The 12021-nt window shown below is 43.0% G+C and overlaps 1 protein-coding gene across 1 annotated transcript in view; it reads left to right on the top strand.

Moving 5' to 3' along the window:
• LOC124035809 (ankyrin repeat domain-containing protein 11-like) overlaps window positions 1-12021 on the top strand; it is a 147320-nt gene that overhangs the window by 21690 nt on the left and 113609 nt on the right. Inside the window, 1 exon segment of the mRNA XM_046349574.1 lies at window positions 11863-11942. The gene's annotated coding sequence lies outside the window, so the exon portion shown is untranslated.

Raw genomic sequence — 12021 nt, 5'->3', positions numbered from 1 at the left:
AACTTGTGTGGCTGCTGGCCAAATACCGTTGCACTTCTGTTGGCATCTGATGAAAATGAAGCTGTTTTCTGAATGTGCTGCACTAATGTATTTTCTGTAGAAAACTATAGTTGCACGCCCCTGGTCAGCAAAAAAAAACACTGACTTTCAATATAAAACGCAAGTGGAAATGGTTTTAAACACTTTTTAGACGGTCTGCTTTTTGAAAATGCTGATTTCTGAACTCTAACGTGACCCCTGTCTCAATAGTAAGTGCCTGTGTCTCGTCAAAGATGGTAGATGGAGGCTATGCGTTTGCAAATGCGTTCACGTTAATTTTTACAGTATTTAGCAATATTAGTTTAGGCTACATGTTTTACCAGTTATTTTGGTGAAGATGCTTTGGTACTACATTAGGCACTTTAGACATTTTGTGTGTATTTTGAGTTTATAAGAAGGTTTGCACCCTGCTTATCACCCTGCGTTCTGTAAGGGCTCAGACACACCAATAGCATGCTGGCCGAGAGTACTTAGCACCTCTAAGTGTAATTTGCGAGCCACGTGGGCACCAATATTTGCATGTACAGCACCTGAAGAAACTATTCACACCCCTTGACTTATTCCACATTTTTTTACAGCCTGAATTCAGAATGGATTTAAAAAAAGACACTATCCCATGATGGGCTTCAGCGTGGTCTAAGGTACTGCATCTCAGTGCAAGAGGCGTCACTACAGACCCTGGTTTGAATCCAGGCTGAATCACATCCTGCCATGATTGGGAGTCCCATAGGGTGGCGTACTATTGGCCCAGCGTTGTCTGGGTTTGTCCGGGGCAGGCCGTCATTGTAAATAAGAATTTGTTCTTATCCCCTCTAGGGTATGTGGGACGCTAGCGTCCCATCTGGCCAACATCCAGTGAGGTTGCAGAGCGCCAAATTCAATTACAGAAATGCTCATTATAAAAATTCAGAAAACAAAACATATTTTACATAGGTTTAAAGATTAACTTCTTCTTAAACCAACCACAGTGTCATCTTTATAAAATGCTTTTCGGCGAAAGCGTACCTAGACCAGAACCTACCTAGCCCAGAACATAGCCCAGTTGACAAATTATTAAGAACAGTAACCAGCCAAGCAGAAGCGTTACAAAACTCAGAAATGGAGATAAAATGAATCCCTTACCTTTGATGATCTTCATATGGTGGCAATCAGAAGACATTCATTTACTCAATAAATGTTCCTTTTGTTTGAAGTTTTTTTATATCCTAAATCCTCAGTTTTGTCAGTGCGTTTTCTTCAGTAATCCACAGGCTCAAACTCAGTCAAAACAATCAGACAAAAATCCAAATTGTACCCGTAAAGTTCATAGAAACATGTCAAACGATGTTTATATTCAATCCTCAGGTTGTTTTTTTAGCCTAAATGATCTATAATATTTCAACCGGACAATAACGTTGTCAATATAAAAGGTAAACAAGAAATGCACATGCGCCTGAAAACTCTGCGTCACATTAGGGTCCACTCGTTCAGACTGGTCTTACTCACTCATTAATAAGAATACAAGCCTGAAATGATTTCTAAAGACTGTTGACATCTAGGAAGGCATAGGAACTGCAAATGGAGTCCTAAGTAAATGGATACTGTAATGGCATTGAAAAGAACTTCAAAACCAATAAAAACTACTTCCTGAATGGATTTTTCTTAGGTTTTCGCCTGCTAAATCAGTTCTGTTATACTCACAGACACCATTTTAACAGTTTTGGAAACGTTAGTGTTTTATATCCAAATCTACCAGTTATATGCATATCATATATTCTGGGCCCAAGTAGCAGGCCGTTTAATTTGGGCATGCTTTTCATCCAAAATTCCGAATGCTGCCCCCTATGCTAGAGAGGGTAACTGACTTGCCTAGTTAAATATTTTTGTTTGTTCAAATAATGACAAAGTGAACATGCTTTTAGATTTTTATTTTTTTTTGCTCAATTTATTTTAAATTATATACAGATATCACATCACATTTACCTAAGTATTCACACCTTTAGTCAATACCTATTATCACCTCTAGCAGTGACTTACAGCTGTGACTTTTTCTAAGTCTATAAGAGCTTTGCACACCTGGACTGTAGAATATTTCCACATTATTATAATCAACATTAATGTTGGTTGTTGTTCATTGCTAGACAGCCATTTTCAATTCTTGCAATAGATATTAGTCAAAACTGTAGTTAGGCCACACAGGAACATTCAATGTTGTCTTGGTAAGTAACTCCAGTGTATATTTGGCCTTGTGTTTTAGGTTATTGTCCTGCTGAAAGGGTCCCCGTGTCTGTTGGAAACCAGACTGAACTAGGTTTTCTCCGATTTTGTCTGTGCATAGCTCTATTCCATAATTTATTATTTTATATCTTAAACTCCCTTGCCGATGACCAGCATACTCATGACATGATGCAGTCACCACCATGCTTGAAAATATGAAGAGTGGTACTAAGTGGTGTGCTGGATTTGCCACAAACAATGCTTTGTTTTCAGGGCATAACGTTAATTTCTTTGCCACATGTTTTGCAGTTCTACATTAGTGTCTTATTGCAAACTCTGTCATTTAGGTTAATATTGTGGAGTAACTATGTTCATGGTCCATCCTCAGTTTTCTCCTATCACAGCCATTAAAATCGAACTGTTTTCGAGTCACCATTGGCCTCATGGTGAAATCCCTGAGCGGTTTCCTTCCTTTACGGCAACTGATTTAGGAAGGACGCCTGTATCTTTGTAGTGACTTAGTGTATTGATACACCATCCAAAGTGTAATTAATAACTTCACCATGCTCAAAGGGATATTCAATGTCTGCTTTTATTATTTTTAAGGTGCCCTTCTTTGCATTGCATTGAAAAACTTGCCATGGTCTTTATGCTTCAAAGCTGGGACCGAGAGACTGAAGTTGTTTTTCAATCTCAAGGCCATCCGACTGTTAAATAGCCATCACTAGCACATTAGAGGCTGCTGCCCTATACATAGACTTGAAATCACTAGCTATTTTAATAATTGGAACAATAGTCACTTCAATATTTACATATTTTGCATTATATCCTATTTTAATACTGTATTCTGTCCTATTCTACTGTATTTTAGTCTAAGCCCCTCTGACATTGCTCACCCAAATATTTATATATTCTTAATTCCTTTACTTTAGATTGTGTTGATGAATATTATTTGTTAGATATTACTACACTGCAGGAGCTAGTAACACAAGCATTTCGCTACACCTGCAACATCATCTGCTAAAGATATAAATGTGTCAAATTAAATTTGGATTTTTGATTTGGTTGAATTTGTGTTTCACATTCACTTCTCGACCGAGGGACCTTACAATTATCTGTATGTGTGGGGTACAGAGATGAGGTAGTCATTCAAGAATCATGTTAAACACTATTATTTCATGCAACTTATGTGATATGTTAAGATATGTTTTACTCCTGAACTTTAGACTTGCCATAACAAAGGCGTTGAATACCTATTAAATGAATTTGTAAAAAATGTTGCTAACAATTCCACTTTGACGTTATGGGGTATTGTGTGTAGGCCAGTGCCAAACAATATACATTTTAAATTCCGGCTGTAACACAACAAAATGTGGAAAAAGGTGAGGTGTGAAATACTTTCTGAATAATCCTGTGGAGAAAAAATGTGTCTGTCACACGTGGGCCCAAATGCTAGATTCACATTCGGTGTGAGCCTAAAGTCAACTGGTTCCATGCCACGGTCCCACCGCATAAAAAAAGAAATAGAAGCCAAAAAACGGCGCTGTGTGCAAAATATATATTTTAAAATTAAGACCTCTAGAATAGCAGTCTGCCAACACACAATTGACTCCTCTCACACACACACACACTCGTGCTATACTTCTTATTTATCATGTTTTGAATTGCTTTGGACTCCTCCTTGTTTTTGCAGCCAGGTCACATGTGATACAAGTCAGTATTTGACGTCCATCCATGTCTGAGGACGTCGGGAGATTACAAGTAAACCGGCCACTAGGGGCAGCCGTGAGCACTGTTACCTTCAAGTAGGTTTTGCTAGGTCGTTGTGGACTGGTATGGCGGATGGATTTAAGCATCTGCCTCTGAATCCAAAGTGAGCAAATTCGAATCCAGCAATAAAGTTATTGAGATTTTTGTTTAAAGTCTATTCCAGACCTTAACCTTTTGCTCCTACCTGGCACGCAGGCGTCCCATCTAGAGCTCTGGAAATGCAAATGCACTACGCTAAATGCTAATGGTATTAGTTAAAACTCAAACGTTCATTAAAATACACATGCAGGGTATTGAATTAAAGCTACACTCGTTGTGAATCCAGGCAACAAGTCAGATTTTTAAAATGCTTTTCTGCGAAAGCATGAAAAGCTATTATCTGATAGCATGTAACACCCCAAAAGACCCGCAGGGGACGTAAACAAAATAATTAGCATAGTCGGCGCTACACAAACCGCACAAATAAAATATAAAACATTCATTACCTTTGACCATCTTCTTTGTTGGCACTCCTAGATGTCCCATAATCACTATTGGGTCTTTTTTCGATTAAATCGGTCCATATATAGCCTAGATATCGATCTATGAAGACTGTGTGATAAATGGAAAAAAATATCATTTCATAACGTAACGTCATTTTTTAAAATTCAAAAAGTCGACGATAAACTTTCACAAAACACTTCGACATACTTTTGTAATGCAACTTTAGGTATTAGTAAACGTTAATAAGCGATCAAATTAATCACGAGACGAAGTGTTTTCTATAGGGGTCCGTCTTGAAATACTGTCCGTGTATTTCTCAACCAAAATATCCGGTCGGAGACCTGAAGAAAAAGCCTGTCTCTTGTTCGTTTGACCAAGAAACAAAGAATTGGCAAATGACAAGACTGTTGACATCGTGTAGAATCTGTAGGTACTGCAACCTCAGCCCTATTTAATGTCTTTCGCCCATAACAATGGGTTGAAGCGGCGGATGGATATATTTTTCCACTTTCAGTGATCAGATTTTCCTGCACTTTTCGATGAAACGCACGTTCTGTTAAAGTCACAGCCGTGATTTAACCAGTTTTATAAACGTCTGAGTTTTCTATCCACACATACTAATCATATGCATATACTATATTCCTGGCATGAGTAGCAGGGCGCGATTTTTAACAGAATGTTCGAAAAATTAGGGGGTAGGAGGAAGAAGTTAACCCGTAACCATTCGGAGTTAATGCCTAACCTTAAATCTAAGTTAATGCCAACCTTAACCTTACACTTTGAAATTTGACGTTTGAGAAACAGAGCTAGTTGTGTTCTTGGTCTAGTGAATCGTTGACGGAATAAACACAACTGAACTAAATAACTGAAACCTGAATTGCCATTTAGTCTCATTGTTTTCAGCTTATGTTTGGGTTTACAGCTCTCCTGCTGTTTAGAGACTACTGGAAATATGTAATATTCTTCCCTGGTACCCAACACTCCAGCTATTTGGGTAACTTGGTTAACATATTGCTTTCAAGAATAATTCACAACAGTAGGTCTATTATTCCTGTATTCTATTTAGTAATATTTGTATTTTGGGACAGATTTTTAAAAAATGCACTCTACAAACAAGTGCTGAATAACAATGCTACCCCGAGATGCTTGGTGCCCTGCCTACAAAAAAATGGAGCCGAGGGAAATGCTGTCTGTGTGTATGCTGCTCTGTAGGTGAACAGTGCAGACTCTCCCTGTCCCCCTGTGTCCGTGTCTGCTCTGTGATGCATGTTCAGTATTCAGACATAAAGGTCGGAGCTAGTGTCCCAGTCCCAGGCTGCTGTCAGCTCCGTCAGATGTGTTCTCTGATAGGGCAGCCAGAGAGGACTGGAGAGGTGCTCTGTATCCCAGGGACACATTGAGAGAAGGGGGGGGTGCCTCATTGTCCAGATTTCCCAGATAAATAGAGCTGACCAGATTGTGAAAATGGTGGTGCTTCCTGTAATCCGATGCTCTGGGGTGCAGAATAGGGGGGGGGGGGGCAGAAAAGAGGCACGATAAAGGATGGCTGTGCATGCCCCCGGGCGACCATTAGACCACCCGTCTCCTCTGTAATCCCACAATGCACTGGTGCCCCACATAGGCCTGCATGTTCACACAAGCCACGGGCCATGCTGCAGACACGCAGTGGCAGCCCGGGCTGAAGCAACACAGTCCAGCCAGTTGTTTTGAGAGCTCCACTCACTTTACCCTCCCCCCAGCCATATTGCTTAAGCTCAAATGGGGCTGACCTCTCACTCTCCTCCCTTCGCTCTGTGTCTCTCAGTAGCTCGGCTTTCTCTTCCACATTTTCCAGTCTTTGCTTTGGGCTTCAGAATAGCATGTGTATACACTATTGCGTCCAGTATCCCCCCCCCCACCTCTCCTGCAGACACAGTCTGTGTTTTCAGCCCTATCACCATTGCAACATGTTGTGGACTAATCTCTGGAAATATACTCATTAAATAGCTACGGCTCTATGGTATGTGGAATTGTTTTGTGTGTGAGATCGTGGGTCTGAGTGTTAGCAGTTGTTGTTGTTGTGTGTGTTCCTTCAGGCAGTTATCTGGACAGTGTGGTATGTTTGTAGCAGAGCAGCTCTGGTAGCCATTGTCTGTTGTTGAGGCTAGGCCCTAGGATTGGCCGTGACTGCTCTCCCAACTCCAAGGAGATTCTTGGATCTCAAACCCTGGCCGTTGGGCTTCAAAGCTGGCCTCGAGTCTACAGAGACTGTAGTTGAAATCAACACGGGCCAGGTTCTCAAACTTGTCAGAAGTATGACTTGCCTTCTCATGCACATGTGTGCACACCACTCCTCATGAACAAAGTCCAGTGTTTGGTTTTCCCCTGGTGATGTTGAAATACCACACATCTAGTAGGGATTTGTTTTAAAAGACGGTGTTCGTATATTCACTTCAAATAGCCAAACATGTGAAAAGAACACTTCCTTTGTCCTGAGCTGCCCCTGCTTCTTGTCAGGCGTAGGAGGCTTGAACTCTCACCTCTGACCTTTTACATGTTTAGGTCAACTCCTATATCCTGTTTTACTCATATTTCTTCTCATCAACTTGGCCATATCATAAAACACAACCCCTATATAAGCACAACAGGGATGTTAGCCAGAAGGAGAGATAGCTAGCTAGTACTTGTAGGCCTATGTCCTGCAGTGTGTTTGGATGTGAAGCTACAGGCTAGTTGGCCCATGTCGGTCTGTGTGCTGACTGTGCTCTTTAAGCCTGGTCTTTCTGGTACGGCTCACCTAAAAGCCGTGCTGATTAGAATCTCTGGATTTTTGTGAAGCTTTTGTGCCAGGTTTTGTGCCTCAATCAGCAGTTTTTACTCATGTGTCGCCTGCCTTCTCAATCTCCCATCGTGCTGAGTCAAACCTAATTAGCCAGGATAGATGCAGCCGTTACAAATGAGCAGTGTGGCCCCCCAGTGTGGCTCAACACAAGTCGTGTAAACACGGCTGGTTTTGGGGAACCGGTCTCATTCACCAGAGAAACCCTGCTAAACATGTCTGTTAACACACAGACAAACATTGGAGTAGTAACTGGAGACATTGCGCCTGGGGGGGCCACTGTAGGACAAACACACACACTCTTTGGTGTGAGACCCTGCAGGGGCCCAGAGCTGCAGCACCCTCTTTGGTGGGAGACCCTGGAGGGGTCCAGAGCTGCAGCACCCTCTTTGGTGGGAGACCCTGGACGGGCCCAGAGCTGCAGCGCCCTCTTTGGTGGGAGACCCTGGAGGGGCCCAGAGCTGCTGCACAGAACCAAAAGGGAAAGAAAATGAGGAGCAGACACAAACTTCAGTGTTTCCCTTCCTCTCTCTGCAGACAGGCCTCACTCAAGCCTCACTACCTCCTGTAAAGAGGCTCTTCATTCAAATGGATCAGAAATAGCCCAGGCTCCCCACATGCCTAGCAAGCCTTCATTTAAGTCTAAGTAACTAAGATTTCTGGGTTTGACTGTGAATGGCCAAACCTTTGGTGGCGTGTTGGTGCTCCCAGCAGTCTGTCCCCCCATGTGGCAGTGATTAAAGGTCCAGTTTGGTCCTGTTATACTTTACTACTTCCCCAGTCATAAATGTACAATTCCTGGACACATTGGACTGACTGGCAGCTCCCTGTCCTGCCTATGTGTGTGAACGGGTGACTTCTATTCCAGCTCAATGTCAGCAGGTAGTAAATTACCTCATTGGTGTAAAAAAATATATTTTAAAAACCAGTTGGCTGTCTCTGCCGTGTCCGAGGCTCCAAACTTATGTCACATCCTGCCCAGCTGCCCCTGGCAGGCGGGACTATGGATATTTGCACAAGAGCATTTGTGTGCTTCTGCCTCGCTATGGCCTGGGCAAACACACTTACAGGAAGCCTCAAATACTGACATACTGACACAGGATGAACTTGTTATGGCGTTCTTAAAATACCTGGTCTTCTCTCCCCCTGCCTACAGACATAGCTGTCTCTTCTCGTTGAGTCTTGTGCATGCCCTGAGGGCATGAGGGGGCCACCACATTACCACAAGGTAGGAGCCATGTGTTTTTGGCCGAGTCATCCTGCTTGAGATGTTTGAGAAGTGTGGGCTTGGGTGCCTTTCAATGACTGGTAGCTTTAACAGTCTCACCTTTGTTGGCATGAGGTCAGCAGAGCCTGGCCCATGGCCTGTGGTGAAACTGAAGTCCTGTCTTTGGTAATCCCTCCCAATGTATGAATAATTGTGGAAGCATCGTCTTTCAAGAGGAATATAACCAGCTCCCTAAGAGCTGCGGCAAAGCGCTAGAGCTTGGCTTCTCAGGCTCAAAGTTTCCCTTTTAAGGTCAACTTAGTGTGCACCCTACGAGTGGTGGAAAACCTCCGGCCAACCCTGGAGGGAGAGAGATCCTCCACAGACAGATTAATGGCGTTTTTAATGTGCAGTGTGTTTGCTAGTAGTAGGGGCTCTTATCAGTGACTGAAAGGAAACGTCTCGCTCATTTGATGGTAGGTGCACAAAGGGAGATCCGTGAGTTTGGCGTTATCACTTTTAGGTTTTTATTTAATTCTCCGCAAGGATTCTAAATACGACAGTTCACATTCAAGTTGAATTGAACCCTGGCATGATATCCTCAGATGTCCATAGTCTACCCAACCAAGAGCTTACCCTGCCAGAGACTGATCTGTGTTACCCATGAGTGATGTCTTGTGTGTTTTAGCATGGCCCGGCTTAAAGTGAGTGTACTTTGTCACTGTGCGGTCGGGGGATTTTCTTAGTAAGATTACAAGCCTGTATTCAAGCCCCATTTAAGAGGGAGTGCTCTGCTCTCCATTCTGGATTAGTCCAATCCCTGGATTCCTGCTGTGAGAACCAACAGAGTTCTGATTTTAACAACACGTCACCATCCCCCACCCGTCCATCCCAGTGAGGCCTGGCCCCTTAATCTGGCCTCACTTCCTGTTTTGTCCTGGCACCTCCAGTCCTTGGCCTGGCCTGGGCTCTAGTGTCATCCACTTCAGTCGGTATGTTAACTTGAGATTCTTGCTGTCCCATTTCTAGCTGCTTAGATTGACAGACATAAAATAGTTTGCAGATGTAACATATATTTTCTTAACCTATGACTATTGCTATCTCTTGGCGAGTGATGCACAGTTCGGTGAATGTTGCTGCCGACTAACCAACCCTCATTAACCGGTCAACAAACGGTTCCATTTTTCCCAAACAGTAAAATGACGTGACCTACAGACATTGTTATGCTTGCATACAATGAACTGACATTTTTCGTTAAGAGTTTAATGAAAACATGCAACCGTAGAAGCCTATCATCTTAGTCAAAAGGCTTTATTATTGAACATGCAACTCCTGTAATGAAGCCGCTAATAAAACATCATTTTCAAACATTTGCGAAAATGCCGTTCTTGGGGAAACACTGTTCTAAACGGAGCGCCTAATGCCAGCCGAGCTGAAAACACTGTTCTAAACAGAGCACCTAATGCCAGCCGAGCTGAAAACACTGTTCTAAACAGAGCACCTAATGCCAGCCGAGCTGAAAACACTGTTCTAAACAGAGCACCTAATGCCAGCCGAGCTGAAAATGTGAGATAATGACAAAGTGACAGATGAAAATTTCAGTTAGAAACTTAGAGGAATCTAATAACATCTAGGATGGGTTGTTAATATGACTAGGATTGGTGTTCTATTGGTTGATATGAAAACCAATAGAACAGCAGAGAAATGCTGGTTAATGACAGCAGGAAGTCTTTAGAAAAGAATTGCATTCACATTTCGATGGTTGGATTTTGGCTCGGCTACTTTGAAGTAAGGTAAGACATTTCTCATTTGAAGTAAACCGTTCAAACTATGCTAGGCTTCAAACTATTATGCAGCATCAAGCTCACATTGCAAATTGATGGGTGACGCGCTGATAGCCTGCCTACCGTTGACTATAGCCTGCCTACCGTTGACTATAGCCTGCCTACCGTTGACTATAGCCTGCCTACCGTTGACTATAGCCTGCCTACCGTTGACTATAGCCTGCCTACCGTTGACTATAGCCTGCCTACCGTTGACTATAGCCTGCCTACCGTTGACTATAGCCTGCCTACCGTTGACTATAGCCTGCCTACCGTTGACTATAGCCTGCCTACCGTTGACTATAGCCTGCCTACTGTTGACTATAGCCTGCCTACCGTTGACTATAGCCTGCCTACCGTTGACTATAGCCTGCCTACCGTTGACTATAGCCTATGCACTCAAATGATGATTCGGAGGCGCGCTTTAATTCCGAGTTGAGATTGAGAAATACAGTTACTAGCTGTTTTTAATCGCGGCCATCAAAACATTTATAGTTATTTTTTTGACATGTGATTGCACTTAGAACTGTTATTTGTTGTGCAATGACTATGCTTATAAGAGCATTCCAGTACCAGCTGCTCTTGCGCTGTCTGACAGTTGATAGGCTATTCCGCTCCTCAAACGAGGCTCTGTATGCTTTGTGCGTGTGATAAGATAAATAAGATGCATGCCAACTAACGAAAATACACGCTGCAATTGAATTCCACTAAATTATGCAAATGTACCTGTAGACTGATAAGGATGACCGGTCGAATATATTTTCGGTGGCTAACCGATAACATCTCTACTAGTGGAATGCGATTTTGCTTTCATGGCCTCGCACTCAAGAATAATGGCAGCCTGACCGATTCGGTAAGCTTTGCACCTGTTCTCTTCAGAAGGAAAGCGGACAAGATACAAGCAGTCGCCCTTTTTATATTTAATTAATTTCTGAAAAGAACAAACTTGGTTAATAACGCCCTCTAAGACTGAAATCATGTTATTCTCTATCCTTTATACATATATATACTTTTCCACAATACCACTGAGCCTAACTACCGGGGTGTGTGGTCCTCTTGAGTCAACTTGTTATCACCATTTGTGCTAGTGGACTCTCAATGTTATTTTGAACAACTGCCATGGAACAAATGTGAGCGAGGGGCTAGGTGACAGCGACACAGGAATGTAACCGATGTGGCACAACTGAAGGCCTTTGACAAGCCCCTCTATCTTTCAAATCCTGATAAACCCCTGCCCTCAGTTGGGACAAAGCTAGGGTTGTGGTTCGCTGTGGCTGGGGGGGGTGGTTGTGAGGGGCTGTGGCTGGGGGGGTGGTTTTGAGGGGCTTTGGCGGGGGGGTACAGGGGTAGGAGAGACTGGCATGGTGTGGGGCTTTGACCTTTGAAAGGTTGCATTAAGATACTGTGTTGGGGCAATAGGACAACCTGAGTGGGGAAGATGACTCCCTACACCAGATCCCATTAGGAATGTTAAACGCCAACTAACAGCTCCGTAACTAATCCTTCGGTTTTCTTTTGTTTTGTAGGATTCTTTGGACCTCCCTACTGCAGCCCTTTTTTAAAGCAGGATTTTAACGTCACCCATCCGCAGACAGCCATGGAATCGGTATGTATTTTACATTCTCTCCACTTTGTCTCTGGAGCCATCTCTGTTTCTTGGTCCCGGTGTTTGTCACGACGTACTG

The sequence above is a fragment of the Oncorhynchus gorbuscha genome, linkage group LG05 (genome assembly GCF_021184085.1).
Source record: "Oncorhynchus gorbuscha isolate QuinsamMale2020 ecotype Even-year linkage group LG05, OgorEven_v1.0, whole genome shotgun sequence".
In the NCBI taxonomy this organism is placed as follows: Eukaryota; Metazoa; Chordata; class Actinopteri; order Salmoniformes; family Salmonidae; genus Oncorhynchus; species Oncorhynchus gorbuscha.
Note: the sequence above shows the minus strand (reverse complement) of the source record. Positions and strands in the feature narration are given on the sequence as shown.